Source organism: Ambystoma mexicanum, chromosome 8, assembly GCF_040938575.1.
Source record: "Ambystoma mexicanum isolate Mex_15411 chromosome 8, UKY_AmexF1_1, whole genome shotgun sequence".
Taxonomy (NCBI): Eukaryota; Metazoa; Chordata; class Amphibia; order Caudata; family Ambystomatidae; genus Ambystoma; species Ambystoma mexicanum.
In genome coordinates this window covers 320,103,027-320,121,114 of record NC_090929.1, presented here as the reverse complement: position 1 = coordinate 320,121,114, position 18,088 = coordinate 320,103,027, and positions in this window count along the sequence as shown.

Here is an 18,088-nt window from a genome sequence, read left to right as displayed (position 1 = left end):
TGGCTCATGTGTGCGAGTTGCAATGACATGTGTGTTGGGGATTGTGATGACATGTCTGAGGTTTGCCAATGCCACTCATGTGCAACTGTCATGTGTGTATGTGTCCATTGTACAGTGCCCTGGGCGGAGAAGGTGCTGTGGAGCACAGCGGCGGGGATCCGACCGCCAGCCGGAGACGCAAGGCCCGGCTCCCCTCCCGTGTTGTCATCTCGTCGGGGAGTGAGGAGTCCGGTGCCGCGTCCCAGGCCGCAGCTGCCGGGGGGAGGTCCAAGAGGCGGAGGTTGCAGTTGGACTCCTCGGCAGCAGAAGGGGCAGCTGGGACCCCACAGGGCCCAACAGGGGAAGATGGCACGGAGTCATCCAGGTTGGGGGGGGGTTTGGTGGAGAAGGAGGCCGTGCAAGCACCAGAGACGGGGTCTGGAGGTGGGGATCCCACTGGTGCTAGTGGTGCAGTGCAGGACCAGGGACAGGAGGCAGCACAGGCCGCCGCAGAGGTGCCTGTGTGCAATCCTGTCCCCGATCCTGTCCCTGCATCATCTTGCACCAGCAGGGATGCCTACGTCCAGACCCGTTTTCAGGCAGGGGATGAGCTGACGTCAACTGGCCTTCCTCTGCCTGCGGACGTGGCCATCCAGGTCCGGGTTGAGCCTGTCCTGGCTGGTGTGGCGTTGCGTCAACGGGCCATGCGAGGTGACCTGCAGTCTTTTCATGGAGAGACTGCACGTCATCTCGAATGGCTCGTTGACCACGTCAGCCTGCTGGGACAGGTCACCCAGGCCGGATTCCTCCGTCTGATGGGGCTTGCTCCGACCCCCTCCTCAACGGGACCCTCTACGCGCCAGTCGTCCTCTGTGCCATCTTCCCACCCATCAGTCACCTGGGTGCCCTGTGGAGCTGCCTCTGACGGTGCGGCCAGGCTGGTGGAGGAGGCATCCCTGCCACAGTCGGGAGTCAGAGGTCCAGCAGGGGTGGCCACATCAACAACTGCACCCCAGCCGGCGGAGGATGTGCAGGCAGCAGGAGGCAGTGCACGGGCAGAGGCAGTGCAGCAGCAGCAACATGGTGGGAGACATGAAGGCTTGGGGCTTTCCACATCGGAGGGGCAGGCATCGGCCGGAGGGCAGGGGGACCCAGGACAGAGAGTGTCTTCCGTGTGGCAGTGGTTGGGCCACGCCATAGGTGCGGAGCGGCGGCGGGCGGAAGAGGCGCGGCTCACAATGGTCAGGGCGGAGAACTCCATGCGGAGGGCCCTGAGGCGGGCCGAGTGCCTCGAGGCAATCCGCAGGGGGTTGGAGGAGGACACGGCGTCGTCCCTGCGGACCCTCGGGGCCATGGAACTGGACCGCCTCCGGGACATCGAACAGGAGTTCTTATTATGATTTGGAGTCGACGGACACTGCTCCACTTTTTGTATATAGTTGATTTTTAGTTAGGTTTTTTAGTAGGTTTCCTTTGTTCAGTTGGGCTCATGGACCCTTGTTAGTTTTTTACATAGTTCTTTATTGCATAGAGATTTTTTTACATTTGACTTTGGACGACATTTTTTTGGATTCTGATTTGCAGTTTTTTTTTTTAATACGGACATGCAGCTTATTTTTTCTCATTACCATTGTAGTTTGTTTCCTTTCTTTAGCATTCTTTATTTTTTTGCAATACAATTTTGTTTTCATACTTCACTGTGTGGTATCATCTCATTGGTTTCATGCATGTCATGTTGGGTGTTTTCCCATTCAATTGCAACCATTGTGTGTGACGGACATGGGTTCATTAGCTTCATGAACATTGGGGGTGTAACATGTAATTTCCATTTCCATGTGGCTGAATGGGTTACTTGGTAGGGCTTTTTGGCTGTGGAGGCTGACCATTACGCACATGATTGGGGATTGTGAGGACCTGGTGGAGGGTGCCCCTGGTGGCTGGGGGGTGGGGGTGGTGGGAGACATGAGTGGGGGCCTGGTGGAGGCTGCCCCTGCACTGCTGGGGGGTGGGGGTGGTGGGAGACATGAGTGGGGGCCTGGTGGCGGCTGCCCCTGCACTGCTGGGGGGTGGGGGTGGTGGGAGACATGAGTGGGGGCCTGGTGGAGGCTGCCCCTGCACTGCTGGGGGGTGGGGGTGGTGGTAGACATGAGTGGGGGCCTGGTGGAGGGTGCCCCTGCACTGCTGGGGGGTGGGGGTGGTGGGAGACATGAGTGGGGGCCTGGTGGAGGCTGCCCCTGCACTGCTGGGGGGTGGGGGTGGTGGTAGACATGAGTGGGGGCCTGGTGGAGGGTGCCCCTGCACTGCTGGGGGGTGGGGGTGGTGGGAGACATGGGTGGGGGCCTGGTGGAGGCTGCCCATGGTGGCTGGGGGGTGGAGGTGGTGGGAGACATGAGTGGGGGCCTGGTGGAGGCTGCCCCTGCACTGCTGGGGGGTGGGGGTGGTGGGAGACATGAGTGGGGGCCTGGTGGAGGGTGCCCCTGCACTGCTGGGGGGTGGGGGTGGTGGGAGACATGAGTGGGGGCCTGGTGGAGGCTGCCCCTGCACTGCTGGGGGGTGGGGGTGGTGGGAGACATGAGTGGGGGCCTGGTGGAGGGTGCCCCTGCACTGCTGGGGGGTGGGGGTGGTGGGAGACATGGGTGGGGGCCTGGTGGAGGGTGCCCCTGCACTGCTGGGGGGTGGGGGTGGTGGGAGACATGGGTGGGGGCCTTGTGGAGGCTGCCCATGGTGGCAGGGGGGTGGGGGTGGTGGGAGACATGAGTGGGGGCCTGGTGGAGGCTGCCCCTGCACTGCTGGGGGGTGGGGGTGGTGGGAGACATGAGTGGGGGCCTGGTGGAGGCTGCCCCTGCACTGCTGGGGGGTGGGGGGGTGGGAGACATGAGTGGGGGCCTGGTGGAGGGTGCCCCTGCACTGCTGGGGGGTGGGGGTGGTGGGAGACATGGGTGGGGGCCTGGTGGAGGGTGCCCCTGCACTGCTGGGGGGTGGGGGTGGTGGGAGACATGGGTGGGGGCCTGATGGAGGCTGCCCATGGTGGCAGGGGGGTGGGGGTGGTGGGAGACATGAGTGGGGGCCTGGTGGAGGCTGCCCCTGCACTGCTGGGGGGTGGGGGTGGTGGGAGACATGAGTGGGGGCCTGGTGGAGGGTGCCCCTGCACTGCTGGGGGGTGGGGGTGGTGGGAGACATGGGTGGGGGCCTGGTGGAGGCTGCCCATGGTGGCAGGGGGGTGGGGGTGGTGGGAGACATGGGTGGGGGCCTGGTGGAGGCTGCCCATGGTGGCAGGGGGGTGGGGGTGGTGGGAGACATGAGTGGGGGCCTGGTGGAGGCTGCCCCTGCACTGCTGGGGGGTGGGGGTGGTGGGAGACATGAGTGGGGGCCTGGTGGAGGCTGCCCCTGGTGGCTGGGGGGTGGGGGTGGTGGGAGACATGAGTGGGGGCCTGGTGGAGGCTGCCCCTGCACTGCTGGGGGGTGGGGGGGTGGGAGACATGAGTGGGGGCCTGGTGGAGGCTGCCCCTGCACTGCTGGGGGGTGGGGGTGGTGGGAGACATGAGTGGGGGCCTGGTGGAGGCTGCCCCTGCACTGCTGGGGGGTGAGGGTGGTGGTAGACATGAGTGGGGGCCTGGTGGAGGGTGCCCCTGCACTGCTGGGGGGTGGGGGTGGTGGGAGACATGGGTGGGGGCCTGGTGGAGGCTGCCCATGGTGGCTGGGGGGTGGGGGTGGTGGGAGACATGAGTGGGGGCCTGGTGGAGGCTGCCCCTGCACTGCTGGGGGGTGGGGGTGGTGGGAGACATGAGTGGGGGCCTGGTGGAGGGTGCCCCTGCACTGCTGGGGGGTGGGGGTGGTGGGAGACATGAGTGGGGGTCTGGTGGAGGCTGCCCCTGCACTGCTGGGGGGTGGGGGTGGTGGGAGACATGAGTGGGGGCCTGGTGGAGGGTGCCCCTGCACTGCTGGGGGGTGGGGGTGGTGGGAGACATGAGTGGGGGCCTGGTGGGGGCTGCCCATGGTGGCTGGGGGGTGGGGGTGGTGGGAGACATGAGTGGGGGCCTGGTGGAGGCTGCCCCTGCACTGCTGGGGGGTGGGGGTGGTGGGAGACATGAGTGGGGGCCTGGTGGGGGCTGTCCATGGTGGCTGGGGGGTGGGGGTGGTGGGAGACATGTGTGGGGGCCTGGTGGAGGCTGCCCCTGGTGGCTGGGGGGTGGGGGTGGTGGGAGACATGAGTGGGGGCCTGGTGGAGGCTGCCCCTGGTGGCTGGGGGGTGGGGGTGGTGGGAGACATGGGTGGGGGCCTGGTGGAGGCTGCCCATGGTGGCAGGGGGTTGGAGGTGGTGGGAGACATGGGTGGGGGCCTGGTGGAGGCTGCCCATGGTGGCAGGGGGGTGGGGGTGCTGGGAGAAATGAGTGGGGGCCTGGTGGAGGCTGCCCCTTCACTGCTGGGGGGTGGGGGTGGTGGGAGACATGAGTGGGGGCCTGGTGGAGGCTGCCCCTGGTGGCTGGGGGGTGGGGGTGGTGGGAGACATGAGTGGGGGCCTGGTGGGGGCTGCCCATGGTGGCTGGGGGGTGGGGCTGGTGGGATACATGAGTGGGGGCCTGGTGGAGGCTGCTCCTGGTGGCTGGGGGGTGGGGGCGGTGGGAGGCATGAGTGGGGGCCTGGTGGAGGGTGCCCCTGCACTGCTGGGGGGTGGGGGTGGTGGGAGACATGAGTGGGGGCCTGGTGGAGGCTGCCCCTGCACTGCTGGGGGGTGGGGTGGTGGGAGACATGAGTGGGGGCCTGGTGGAGGCTGCCCCTGCACTGCTGGGGGGTGGGGGTGGTGGTAGACATGAGTGGGGGCCTGGTGGAGGGTGCCCCTGCATTGCTGGGGGGTGGGGGTGGTGGGAGACATGAGTGGGGGCCTGGTGGAGGCTGCCCCTGCACTGCTGGGGGGTGGGGGTGGTGGGAGACATGAGTGGGGGCCTGGTGGGTGCTGCCCATGGTGGCAGGGGGGTGGGGGTGGTGGGAGACATGAGTGGGGGCCTGGTGGAGGCTGCCCCTGCACTGCTGGGGTGTGGGGGTGGTGGGAGACATGAGTGGGGGCCTGGTGGAGGGTGACCCTGGATGCTGGGGGGTGGGGGTGCAGGGGGACATGAGTGGGGGCCTGGTGGAGGGTGGCCATGGTGGCTGGGGGGTGGGGGTGGTGGGAGACATGAGTGGTGGCCTGGTGGAGGCTGCCCCTGCACTGCTGGGGGGTGGGGGTGGTGGGAGACAAGAGTGGGGGACTGGTGGAGGGTGCCCCACAATGCTGGGGGGTGGGGGTGCAGGGGTACATGAGTTGGACATGGGTGGGGGCCTGCTGGCAGGTGCCCCACGGTGCAGGGGGGTGGGGGTGGTGGGAAACATGAGTTGGACATGAGTGGGGGCCTGCTGGCAGGTGCCCCACAGTGCTGGGGGGTGGGGGTGGTGGGAGACATGCATTGTTGATCAGTAGTGCAATGTGACATGTGGGTTGGCTGGGGGGCATGCCCATGGTGGATGGGCTGCCTGCGGGACATGGGCAGGGGTGCAGGGTAGTCCCCCGTGGTGTGGGCTGCCTGCAGGGGCCGTGGAGGTTGTGGAGCGTACACCTGGGAGGACCCACACGGCCAATTCACGTGTAGTACTCCCCAGAACCCCTGAAATACACATTCCCTGCTGAAATCGCGTGTGCAACTTCCCGCGCACCCCTGAAATACACGTACCCTGCTCGCACTGGGACAATCGCGTGTGGAACTTCCCGCGCACCCCTGAAATACACGTACCCTGCTCGCACTGGGACAATCGCGTGTGGAACTTCCCGCGCACCCCTGAAATACACGTACCCTGATGGAATCGCGTGTGGAACTTCCCATGCACCCATGGAATACACGTGCCCTGCTCGCACTGGCCCATTCGCGTGTGGAACTTCCCGCGCACCCCTGAAATGCACGTACCCTGCTGAAATCGCGTGTGGAACTTCCCGCGCACCCCTGAAATACACGTACCCTGCTGAAATCGCGTGTGGAACTTCCCGCGCACCCCTGAAATACATGTACCCTGCTGAAATCGCGTGTGGAACTTCCCGCGCACCCCTGAAATACACGTACCCTGCTGAAATCGCGTGTGGAACTTCCCGCGCAACCCTGATATACACGTGCCCTGCTTGCACGGGGCCAGTCGCGTGTGGAACTTCCCGCGCACCCCTGCAATACACGTTCCCCGCTTGGCGTTTGCTGTTTGCCAGCCCACTGAACTGGTCCAGGGTTAGCGCAGCCCTTTGCGATGATTTAGCGATTTTGATGGCTTTTCCTTGCGCGAGGGCGTTCTTGGGGGCGTTACTGGCGCTGCTGCAGGGTCGCTGCGATTCTCTGCGCCACGGCTGGTTTGGAAGCCTAAAATCCATGAATACGCTGTGCGCGGAAATCAGTTTTAGCGCACGTGCTTGGCGCAGTCAATCGCACGCGGACACTCTGCGCCAGCCGCTTGCAACACTTTTCTGCGAAATTCTATGAATTACCCTGACAGTCTATAAGTGTTATTTGGTTATGAGCTCACTCATTGACTGCCCATGGCCATGCTAATCCCTATGGTCATTCCCATCCATTACTGCCACCCCCCACCCAAAACTCCTCATGGGAACTCTTTCAGCTCGCTTTAATCAAGCCTTACCATCAGGCTTTGCACTTGAGTTGCCTGCCATGGTTTTTCCAAAGCAGTGTTCTGAGAGTTAATGACATAATTGGAGTTGTAAATACACTGCAGGTGTAATAAAAACATCTTACCAGAACTGCTTTCAGCCACTTGGTTTATAATTACTCTACCTGTCCTTCACTGAAGTCCTGTTAAAAAGCCCAAACTAACCAGGGCTGGACAAGCATCGCTGTATGGAATGGAAGCTCCTCAGGGAAGCTCAGCCTCCATCGTCCCCACCGCCATTTGTCGAGCCATTCTTTCACGTTGTGCAGGAGGGGGGAGTGGGGCATCTGAAAAAACAATGGCTGGGGGCTCTCTTACCTACAGCTGTAAAAACCTGCCTATATATGTTCATAATAAAAAGGCATTGCTCTAGTGTAGTTTTAGGATTTCAAATGATATGATATGATACAGCATTTATAACGCGCCTATACACAAGTGTTTCAAGGCGCAACTAGGCAAAGGAGGGGGAACAGAGGGAAGACAAACAACGATCATACTAGGCCAAGTGTCATTCAGATCGCGCAAGTGCATGGGAAGGGGAAGGAGGAGAGGTGCGGGGGGAAGGGGAGAGGATAGTGCAGTGCACGGGATATAAATAAATAAATAACAATAAAGGTAAGGCCAGCAGGTGGCAAGTGCAAGGGTAAAGGTGCAAGAGTAATGCAAATGAGCAGTTGAAAAATTGCAAGCACGTTTTTTGAGGCACAAACAGTTTCAGCAGGTGAGTTTTCTTTAAATCGCAGTAGCACATATCTGATCACAAAATCCATGTATCTTAAGGAATGGGAAGAGTGAATTCAGTGCAAACTAGGTAAAGGATTTCTGTTAGGGGAGGCAGCTGTGGGGTGCATAGATTATAATAGGAGTATATGTTTCCTAATGCAAATTGAATGAGTGATTTCTCTGGTTTTAGCTTTAAGGCTGGACAGCTTGATGAGTTCCACTGTTGAACTTTATTAATTTCCCAGCATATTAGACACCCCACTCAAAAGAGCTAAAAGAAGGGTGAAACATGTCTGTGATTATTGGACATTTTTTGGAAAGGTCTATCTTTGTCCAACAGTGCACAATTTAAGTGCACCAGCCTTCAACTTGTGAGCACTAATGTTTCTTTAGGGCTTATGTGCATACCTTCCGCTCCACCCTGTGACCTCACCCTGTGGCAACCCCTAGATGTAGCAATAGAGAGGATATTAACATTACAGATTATCACAGGCAAGGTTTGTTGGCCTCTGCATGGCAAAACAAAGAAAGGCTGCCAGCAGGCATGCTTTAACCCCCAACTGACCACTTACGAAAAGTTATTAAAATGTCTTGTCAAATTCAAAAGTGGGGCCCACAACAAGTACAGTCCCATCTTAACTGAATAGCTTGAAAGGCACTGATGCCAAGCATGATTCTGATTGATCTTATCCCATTTTACAATCTTCAGACTCTGATTTACAGAGTCTGACAATTCATGATGCATTTACCCAGAATCCCTAGGCTTCTTCTGGGTCACAGTTATGCCCCATTATCACCATGTGAGTAACCTCACCAACCGGGTTGCTTGGTGACTGAGGGTAGCTAGTTGCTGGAAATAATTCTATTTTTGTAGTACAGTAGTGGCTGTTGCTGCTGCATTGGAGTCTCTAGGAAGGGCTGGACAGACCCCTTACATAAAGCATGCCCTCCCCCCTTTACACTTCCCTGCACTGAACAACAGGAGGCCTGGCGCTGGGCACGTGCAGCACACATAAACTCTGTTTCTTACAGATTCTAGTCAGGTGAAATTGTTTGTCCAAAAATATGAGGCTACTGCAAAGAAATGAAGACACACCAGTCACGAGCAACACATATATAACAACAGTTTATTTGACGCTCGAGCGGTCTCGACTCTGACAATGCATGTATACAGACATACAAAAAGTGAGCTAAGACATGGGGGAGTAGATGTATTTTATACATATTCGGAATACCATGATGGATTCGGGCTAGCTCATCACGTGATGATGGCTTGTGACCTAAAGACCTTCAGACGTGGGCATTTTACCATGGCAACATGTGTTAGAACACTCAGTGTCACCTTCAGACAATTTACTGTCTGGGAAGCAAAGCAGAGAGGGGTGTAGGAGTATATCGCATTCCAAACACAAGGTAACATTCCTCGTGCTACTTTATCTATATTATGACTGGACTAAAAGGTCAGTTTGTATTTCTACTCAGTAGCTCGATCCTTCAGAACAACACATGCTGTGAATTGTGCTTCGCTTTAATTGTCCGGATGCACATTCACAATTAGCTACAGGAAAACAAGAGAGTAAAGGAAGACAGGATTGCACCTAATTTACAGATTAGCTACGCTCGTGACAGTGCTTCAAGGCTCTCCGTTACAGAGAAACAATGTGCTCAGCTGTTTCAACATTCCTGTGCAGGGGCATGTTTTAGAGAAGCTTCCGAAGCGGTGCCTTTGTGAGTTCTCGCCGCGTTCAGAATGAAAACTCGGAAATGAGAGCAAAGCAGCCAAGATGGCGTTTTCAGAAACCGTGATGGCGCGGTTCAATGTGTACGTGCTTAGGCCAATATTATAACTCAAAATACATATGCTTTTGCAAACCCTGCTTTTGGCCTAAGCCAACACATTGCTAGAATTATGTGACCATCTATCATCATCAGAACAACCAGAGTCCACTGTCATCTATATTGATAGACATAAACTGTTTGATCGTGACTTCTTCCATTATGAAGGCATTGGCCATATTTACAGGAGGATGAGGACAAGGTCTTAGTTTCATCGGGGATTTAGAACAGCAGTCACCTAGTGCAGAACCTAGTATGGGTAGACATTGTATACAGCAGCAGAAAAATAGTATTACCCAAATGATAACAGCAAGTGCTGAGAAGATTATCCAACCCCAGGTTCTGAGCAAATTCCAATCCCATGTTTCCATGTCCCAATCCCCTTCGGGAGCGTGAACTTCTGTACTAAGTATATGTAATTGTTTAATTGCTTGGAACACCATGGGGAGGGTTCAGGTACGTACACACAACACGCGGACCCAGCCATTTTGCATACACCACCACGTTCAGCTAACGTGACATCTAAAACCATTCTATTCTGAAGAGCTACTAATCTAATTGCTTTTTGTTCCAACGTCATGTTAAACAATATGTCAGTAGTTTCATTGATAGTGTTCTCTAACATTCTAGCCAGTCTTTTAATATCCTGTGAGTTTATGATTTGGCCCCAAAAAGGAACCATGGCTTTCGCTACATCACCTAATACCTGGAGGGGGCTATCATCATATATTCCCCTCCTAGGGCGATGTTTCAGTAGGTCTGCAGTGAATGTGACAAACTCCTGGCAGCAGTATCCCCAGATAACAAGTCCTGTTTCAATCTTTAGGTAACCAGGGATAGGCTTATTTTCCACAAACAAAGTAAATGGGCCCCCCAATTTATAAGGGTCTTTTTTCATTTACCAAAACAGCAGTGTTTACACATTTATCATTTGTGCCCATATACCGGGAACCTTCTTTTCTCAGACAAAATGGTACTATTTCCGGATCATGATTAATGGTGCCATTCTAAATGAGATCATGGATTGGTAGGGCCTAGCTTGTTTATCAGTATTTCTAGTGGAGGCAATATTTGTCGAACTCTTATTCGCGAAGACAGAACATCCTAGGGGTAGCAAAACTAGTCAATCAAATTCATTGATGTTCATTCCATCGAAGTTACCAGTGGCACTATCGTTCCACTTCCCAAAAAATAGGGCTCTAAAGGATGCATAGCAAGAAGTTGATAGTGGGAGTGGATAGCTATACCACCCCAAACCTTTCTCGCCGTGTTGTGATAGGTGAGAACATACCCAGCAGTTAGTTTTGTTCAGGATCGCATATGTTGTCCTAATTATTTGTATGAGTGTGTTATTATGGTAACCTTCTTGGTGTTTCAAATCAAGGGGACGAAGAGTGTGAGAGTGTACATAGAGAGGAGACAAAGTAGTGCTGGCAGTAGGTAGCAATATACTAAGCGGATGTGAACTCTCCAAGTACCATAATACAGGTATTAATATGATCACAAGACAAGCTGCAAGTGTAACAATTATAAACTTCTCTTTCGTGGACCATAGCCCTCTAGATTTGGGCTTTCCAATGGCAATGCTTTCCATATCATCGTTTCTACGTGCCCCAAAGATAGGCATAGTTTTCAGTGTCCATTAAGAAGCCTCACTGAAACAGTCTTTATAAGTTCATGCCTAGGTGGCATTTGACCACGTGGCTGATCTTGCTTGTAGTCTTCTTCTTGCCCTGCCCCCTTCTGGAACTCCTCAAACCATCTTTAGGGGGATTGGAAGGAAGGCTGTTGGTTTCTTGTGGGTGCAGTATACAAACTACACTTTCCTAATCTATCAAAATGTCATTCCCTAACTATTTCCGTGGTCGAAGGTTGTACCTTGTGACTCCAGGTACAGTGTGGTCAGTGAACAATGGAACAGGGTCTGAAGAAAGTGAAGAATTCTCGAGTTGTTTGGGCTCAAAATCTTGCCCCGAATCAGAATGGGTGCCCTCGTTCAAAGGCACATTTTTGCAATCAGGATCATCCACCCCCTTCTTAATCCATTTGTCGCAGGATAACGGCAATGGCACTCAGTTCAGGTTCGCTGCATGAATCCAGTGGCATTGTCCTTCAACTCGAACAGCCGTCGGAGTAGCCAGCAGCACCTGATGTGGTCCTTTCCAACAAGCTGCAGGGCAGGACTTCCTCTCGAAGTCTTTCACCAAGACGAAGTCCCCAGGTAAAATGTGATGACCAGGTCCTTCATATTTCTCAGGCAAAGCAGCTCAAACCTTTTGGTGGATCAAACGCAGGTTTTGAGTCAATTGATCACAGTAATCGGTTAATAGCGGATACTCTATCTCACATAATTTCTTAGGTCTGGGTGCATTCCATATATTAGCAGGTCTTGCCATGACAATCTCGTAAGGAGAAAGTCCTGTTCTCTACTGAGCCGCCGTCCTCATTGACAGTAAGGCTATTGGTAAGGCGTCATGCCATTTCAGTTTGCTGTGTGCACACACCTTTGCCAGTTTATCCTTAATGATACCGTATTATTTGTAGTTTTGGCATCACTCCATAAGAATGAAGTCAAAGTGTTTAATTTCAAATGGCATAGTGGGATGTCCAAAACTATTTTTGGGTGTTGGTGTACCCTTACCAATGTTATGTTGTAGGCAAATCATACAGCTCTGAACTAATCGTTCTGCAGCTTTGGGAATGTTATTGTTCTACCAAACTGTGTCTAAGTGTTTACAAATGCTTTTCACGCTAATGTGTGCTGGCCCTTGTGCCATAGTAATTATCGCTGTTACATATGCGTTGGGCAGCATTCATCTCTGTTCTCCCCATTCAACCCAACCTCCCTCCTTATCCAACACTGTAAATCCTGAAGCCCAAAATTCAATCTCTTCCTTTGTGGCCTCAGCCTGAATCTCTTTCACACTACTAATGCCTTCCTCCATCATTCCAGTTTCAGCAACCCATATAGCAGAATCTAACACATACATTTGTGAGTGTGGGTCAGTGGCAGTTTGTTTAGCTATTTTATCTGCAAAGGCATTTCCTTTTCCAATGTCATCAGTCACCCTCTGGTGTGCTGTGCATTTCAATATAGCTAATTGTTTGGGAAGGGCTAATGAAGATAACAGTTGTACTATCAAAGGACCATGGTGAAGTTTTGTACCATAAGATGTTAAAAATCCCTGTTCAGCCCATAACCTTCCAAAGTTGTGAGCAACTCCAAAGGCATACTGACTAACAGTATAAATATTTACACTAAGCCCTTGAGATATCTCACAAACTCTAGTTAAGGCAACCATCTCTGCAGCCTGGGAGGAGCTGTGTGGAATTCTCTTGCTTTCAATAATGTTGTCTAACGTGGTGATTGCATAGGCAGCAGTAGAAGTGCCATCAGGTCATTTAAAACAATAGCCATCACAGAATAGCTCTCCATCTGGCGATGTCAATGGTGTATTGCTTAAATCGATTCTACCTTTTGTATCCTGCTCAATAACGTACAGGCAGTCATGGGATGCATTATCAGTGCAATCCTCCTTCGAAGGAGGCAATAGTTCAGCCGGATTCAAAGAACAGTATCTCTTAATTTTTATGTGAGGTGCAAATAGAATCAACTCATACCTTGTGACTCTAGCAGATGTGAGATGCTGAGTCTGTGTTTTATTTAATAGAACATCTACTGAGTGAGGTACCATTACGGTTAAGAATTGACCCAGAACCATGCCCTCACTTTGTTTTACTGAGGCAGCAGCAGGAGCTGCATCCCTGAGACATTTCTGCAAACAGAGTCTAACATGGAGGAAAAATAACCACACAGTCTGCTTCTCCCCCATGTTCCTGTATCAAAACAACCAAAGCACATCCATCCCGCTCATGCACAAATAGAGTGAACTCCTTTCTGTGATTTGGTGTGCCCAGAACTGTGCCGGACATAATGTGATTTTGAGCAGATCAAAGGCTTCTTGACAATCAATATCCCAGGGTAAGAGTTAAACTACATCCTTCCTAGTCAATGCCAACATTGGCTTAATCTAAAGTGACAAATTCAGAATCCATTGTCTACAATATGAAGCTATGCCGATAAAGGTCCTAACTTCCTTCTGCGTATTTGGAAAAGTCATGCCAGAGATGCTTTGTATAGGTTCAAGTATAAGCCGTCTACCCTCCTTCGACAGGAGATAGCCTAAAAAGGCGACCTTATGTTGACAATATCGGAATCTCTTCAAAGACGCTTTATGGCCATGCTCAGCTTGATGCTTCAATAATAAAACAGTGCCCTCCCTGGAAGCGTTCTCAGAATCTGCAGCAATGAGTAAGTCATCAATGTACTGTATCAATGTGCAAGTGGAACACAATTCAAGCATATTGAGTTGTTCCTTAAGGGCTCAGCTGTAAATACTAGAACATTCAGTGTACCCTTGTGGTATGCATGTGAAAGTGAAAGAGCGTCCTCCCAGAGAAAACGCAAACAAGTATCTACTGTCCGGATGTATAGGTATGCTAAAGAATGCATTCTTCAAATCGATTACAGAAAAATGTGTAGCCTTAGCAAGGAATCATAGCTAGAATTGTAGAAAAGTCAGGGACAATGGGAAACTGCGGTGCAACTACCTTGCTGTTCACGCGGAGATCAATAACAAAATGGTAGGGTAAAGCATTATCACCTTTCTTGTAAATTGGCAAAACTGGACTATTACATGTACTACTAGTAATCTCTTCAATAACACCTTGATGCATTAAATCGGAAACAATACTTTTAAGTGCTTGTCCACCTTCAACAGATACTTTATATTGCGGAATGTGTGCCAATGTAATACCGGATTTTAATACTATGCGTACAGGTTCAACATTCAGTATCCCTACATCGTTGTCATTTACTGCCCATTAATGCATAGGCACTTGTTGTAATTCACTCGGTAAAGGCAAAGTCATAAATTGTGAAGTGGAATTCAGCTGGGGTGAAATGGTCAAATATACTTCATCTGGCAGGCAGTAAATCACTGCATACAATTTCTTCAACAAATGTAATCCCAGCAGATTCTCACCACAATGTGTAGTCAATAAAAATAGACATGACTCAGTGAATGGCCCCAAAGCTATTGTCACCGGTTGAGAAACCGGACTCACTACTGGAGTACCAGAGAACCCTACGGAAACATTATTTTTCCCTGACAGTGGGATATCTGGAACCCGCATATGGTCAATGGTGCACTTCTGTGCTCTGGTGTCTCCTAGAAAAACATGCTCTCTATTCTTGACTTTTATTTCTACGTAGGGTCCTTTCTGATCTATGAGAATAGGAATAGGTTCCAGATTCTGCTTCGGGCTGTCCTAATGGAACAAAACATCGTCAGATGTGAAATCTTCAGTAAAATAGGAGTGTGAATTGGTGTCAAAAGTGTTCATATTACCAGTATTCTGTTTCTGACTTCCCTGATTACCTGCATTATTATCCTGTGGCTGGTTCTGTTGATTCCGAGCAAACTGATTCCTATTTAGACCGGGCATGCCAGTGCGTGCTCTCGATCTTCTACCAATCGTTCCATTTGCAGCTCTCTGCTGGAGTGTCAGACACTGGCCCGCCAGTGACCTTCTTGCCTACAATAGGCTCATTGATTCATGTGAACGGCCCTGTTTGTGGTATGAACTGGCCTCTCGGTTGTGTATTCCCACCCTGTGATCCTCTTGCAATCTGCTTCAAAAGTACCCTAGTCTTTAAATCTCCTTTCTTCTTCTCTATTTTCTCTTTCTAATTATTAACTCTATTTTCATACTACTGAGCCATATGTAAAAACTTCTGATTTCGATTTTGCCTGCCATGCACTTTCAGAAGCAGTGATCTGCGAATGAATGTCTGGCAATAATCCTCGCACAAACTTGTCGACAAACACTCTCTTTTCTGGCTCCGTACTTAAGTCTTAACCGCTAAAATCTGAAAATACTTGTTCAAATCTATTGAAAAATGTGGTTGCTCTCTCTGTCTTTCCCTGCACACACATGGTTAATTTAACCCATATAATTCTCTTTTGAGGCACTGAAGTTTTAAGTTTAGTTACTATGTGGTTTGGTAACATTAATATGCTCTGCAGTGGTTTTTGTCCAGCATTCCTAGAACTATTAGCTAATTCCAATGCAACCCAAGTATCGCCCATTGCAGCTTGATCGTCTATGGTCCTAATTTGCTTCCATAAATCTGTCAGTAAAATTACAGAGAATAATAAGTCGATGTCACCTAAAGTGAAAACCCGCAAATTGAGAACAGACTCTATTTCCTTGTAGAATCCCGTAGGATTCTTCCTAATGTCTGTAATAGACTGTTGAAGAGTATTTACTTCCTGTCATGAAAACAGAACATGGACAAACTGTGAAATATAATGGGCTGGAATAGTCATGGCAGGTGCTAAATCGAGTGACAACGAAGTTAGCGCAGTGTCAGCAGAAAACCCATGCTTGTAAATTACCATAATGTCAGAAGGACAGCACAAATGCTTTCTCAAAAATTCATCCTGCAAATATTCTAACATAACTTGTAATACCTTTCTCTGCATAGGCGGAGAATAGTGACTAAACGTGTCATGAATTTCAATAGATGAAATGGAGGCATCTGAGATCCATCTGAAAGCATCTCTCATACATATGCGCATTTCTTCGCTAACTGTTTTCGATGGAGGCAAAAATCTTTTCTGCACATGCAATGGTAGCTGTGCACCTTCGTCTAGTGCTATTTGGTGCAAACGATCTTGTTCATGCTTGAAGGAAAATAATCTTAATAAATGATCATGAACTTTTAGGGCGGTATCTCTTGTACGAGACAAAAAATTCTAATCCCGCAATTCCTGTGGTATAGTTGAATCAGTTAGGTCATCCCAAATCTCAGCTAAGTATAAACCCATTTGTACTATCAGTATCTTTTGTTCAGGAATACCCCCAGGGGCTGATAGAGAATGCAAAGTCGCTGCTTTGCCACCCCCTTCTACATAACTTTCTGCCCAATCTCGTAATTCCCACCTTCGTGGAGGCGGTATCGTGCTAACGAGTTATAATTCTTTGATCGCTAGCAATATCGTCATCTGTCAACAGTGGAGTGCTAGAAGTAGTTGGTAATGAAAGTAGGAGTAAGTCTTATGTACTAAGAGGCAAAGGAAAACTATCAGAATGTGTAGCTGGTGAAAGTAATGGTGGTTGCGCTTGTGGTGCTTGTGGCTGTGGCGACACATATGGAGGTTGCGCGCTAGGAGACGTTCTCCTCTCATTTAACAATGTATTTATCAATTCATCTGATGTATGCACATCTTTTGATGAGTATATTTTCTGTACTTCTAATTGAAACCCTCTAACCATCTTCCTCATAGCCTCGTCTTCTTTATGCTGGTCATCTGCTAATGTTTTACCAGCCTGTGCAATGTGTTTATGTGCATGTTTCTCTCTACTTCTCAGATGTTGGGTGGCTTGCTTCCACCAATCCCTAATGACGTCAAATGCAGCCAATCTCGCTTTCTTTTACAACAATACAGTTTCCAAATGCTCAATTCTCGCTATCTCAATGGCACAGACTGCAGAGCGTTTTGATCAAACAGTAACACTGAACATCTCCCGGCAGCTGAGATATTTGGAGTGGTGGCTCAGTTGCACTCTCGGTGGAGCCCGGGCAAAATGGGAGGCATACAACGGGAACATGCATGATTTGGCTAACAGGCTCCCACCCCCTGGACCTGTCGTTCCTGTGCTGGGTCAATGGGTGCCAAGGAGGAGGCTTCCGGAGCAGAGCGACAGTGAGGGGCTCTGACATCCCTGGCTGCTGTGGGATAATCACCATCGGAGAGTGAGCTGCGCTTTATGCAATCCAGACATCTGCCTCATGGCGGCAGCGATTCATGCCGGTTTCTGAACTCTGACTACGAGCCAGACGGAGGAAGCGGCCGGCGCCTGGAAAAGTCGCTGATAATGATACCGGGGTCGGCCTCTTTATTAATGAGTAGGTGAAGCGCAGCACCAAGCAAACTGTCACCCTAGTTGCAGAGAATCTTGGTCTAGATTGCGGAGAGCTGAGAGATTGACCATAGATGGCCAAGACATGTTGAAGGCCGTCATTGATTCTAACTCCCATAAAATTTGGAGTTTAATAAACGCCAGAACAGCATATTTCCAACTCCCAAACTAATTGCATTAGCGAATCCATATGGATAAAACATTTTGCAAGTACATTTGAAGAATTAAACCCTTGCTTTTGTGGTATCAGTAAGGACCCCAAGTGGGAACTGAAGATGGATGAAAATCAGATAAAAGATTTAATTTGCTGCTCTTCCACATCAAGAGCAGCAGGGCCAAGTGGCCTGACAAATGAAACCTTGCACAAATCATCGACCTTAGGGTCTTCTTGTTTACCCTATTTAATAACATCTGAGAATCTTGCAAATGTCCATCATCTTGGAGCACTGCCATAATAATCCCCATTTTAAAGAGTGGCGAGAGATCCAACCCAGCTAACTATCGACCTATAGCGTTGATGGACGTGGACAGCAAAATATTCACAAGGCTAGTCCTGAAAGATCTTGAGGACTGGGCAGAGCAAGCCAACATAAAATCTAAGTTTCAAACAGGCTTCCACAAGGGTCTTTCCACATCTGTGAATGCCATGGTGCTCAATATTCTCAATGCTAATCAAATAACATATAAATGTCTATATTGCGTTTGGATAGATCTGTCATGTGCCTTCAACACCATCAATAGGGGCAGGCTGTGGTGAAAATTCAGAGATTGGGGTATACCATAAGGTTTGTTGGCCATTATTATCCAGCTCCATGAGTCAACTACCATACAAGTGCGGATGAATCTCAAGGGAAATCTAACCTCAAAAATCCCCATAAATAGG